The sequence below is a fragment of the Furipterus horrens genome, unplaced genomic scaffold (assembly GCF_987537825.1).
Source record: "Furipterus horrens unplaced genomic scaffold, mFurHor1.1.pri manual_scaffold_9, whole genome shotgun sequence".
NCBI lineage: Eukaryota > Metazoa > Chordata > Mammalia > Chiroptera > Furipteridae > Furipterus > Furipterus horrens.
In genome coordinates this window covers 35,888,369-35,889,968 of record NW_028327179.1, presented here as the reverse complement: position 1 = coordinate 35,889,968, position 1,600 = coordinate 35,888,369, and positions in this window count along the sequence as shown.

Genomic DNA, 1,600 nt, shown 5'->3' with positions numbered 1-1,600 from the left:
CACACACACACACACATACACACAGCTGTTTTCCCAACAAGATGTCTAGGATGATATCAGTGGGTATTTACCATGCACAGCCCGAATTGTCTCTGCCCTATACTTGGATGTTTCTCTCTCTCCTTTTCTCTCCCTCTAGAGTCAATGGGCATGTCCCCAGATAAGAATTTTTTTTAAATACTTAAAAATTATCATGACATTTTTAATATGTGTTTTACATCAATTTTATCTGAATGCCTCTATCTTGGGTTGAAATGCAACAAATCTGCAAATCTTACAGTCAGCAGGTCTGACTTCAATGGCAACTTTGGTGCAACTCTTGGCTTGCAATGCCTTTCCCTAGTGTTTGCTGTTCTGCATCCCTGCTCGGAGCCCATGCACTGAAGTTTCTTCATGACCCAAAGCCCAACTAGAAGCTGGGAGGTGTGGAGCTAAGAGCAAATTGAGGTCTGTTGATGAGTGGTGTTAGGCAGTGTACCATAGGAGGCCACCACACTTTTGTCCCAGTCCCATGGGGCTCTGGAAGTCAGAAAGACAGGTCTAGTCAGAGAACAGCTGTTCAGTACTTAACACTGAAAATAAAATGTGGCAAGTTCTACCTGGCTTTTGTTATAAAGCCTAATGCTGCCTTTCCTTCTTCGTTTTTATTCCCACCTCCTGAACGATTGTCATTTCTTTAACACCAATCAGGAGGATGCTATGAACTTTCCCATTTGAACTCAGTCAATGCTGAATTTATTTTCCATGTAGTCTAATTTTATCATATAAAACTCAGCTCTGAAATCAAAGCTGGGCTATATCAAGTCTCTTGGGAATTCTGACATTTGTGCTATGTTGACCTACTCAAGTTTTATTTCCAACTAGCAAGAAAAATTCAAGTCTTCAGGGAAGAGAGAGTGCACAACTTTGGTAATTCAACATTAAGCACAGCAGCGGTATTCACAGTAGCAAATCTGTAGATCCAATGGCATCAAGTTTAACTGCTCATTACTCTCACAAATGTTTAGTCTGTCACTCTTACTATCTGACTTTCTCTGTCGTGCCACACTGGGAGCTGATTGCATAGTTGACGTGTTGGTGTCATTTCCTAAACCGTAGCCTCCTCCAGGGCAGAGACCACATCCTCATATGTCGGCAGCCGTCCGTCTTGAGAGACGATGATGTAGCTTCTTAAGAGTCTATCTGCACCGCCGAGAATGGCTGTGCAGTCCGACTTGGGAGTGACACGGTATCTGTCTCCTCCCGTGTTGAATCGACATCTTGTCATGACGCTGGAGTGCCCTCTCCAGCGAAGCTGAAGCTACAGAGCCTGGGCAGGGTGATATGGAGGGTCTGCTGTTGCCCATGCAGCAGACCCCCCCCCCCTCTTCGCAGCTGAAGGGTCCAAGGGAAAGACGGAGTCAATACAGCTTGGCTTCAGGTGCGCCGCAGGAGTTGCCGGTGTTGACTACAACGTCAAACCGCCTTAGGGACTCCGGCTCCGGATTTTCTGTCGGGGTTTACTCCCTTAGTCTTTCCCCTGAAGAGGTATGCTGCAAGGCAGCGGAGGTTTTTTGGAGTCAGAGTTTTACTTCTCTGATGTGCCCTGACTGGAAGATCA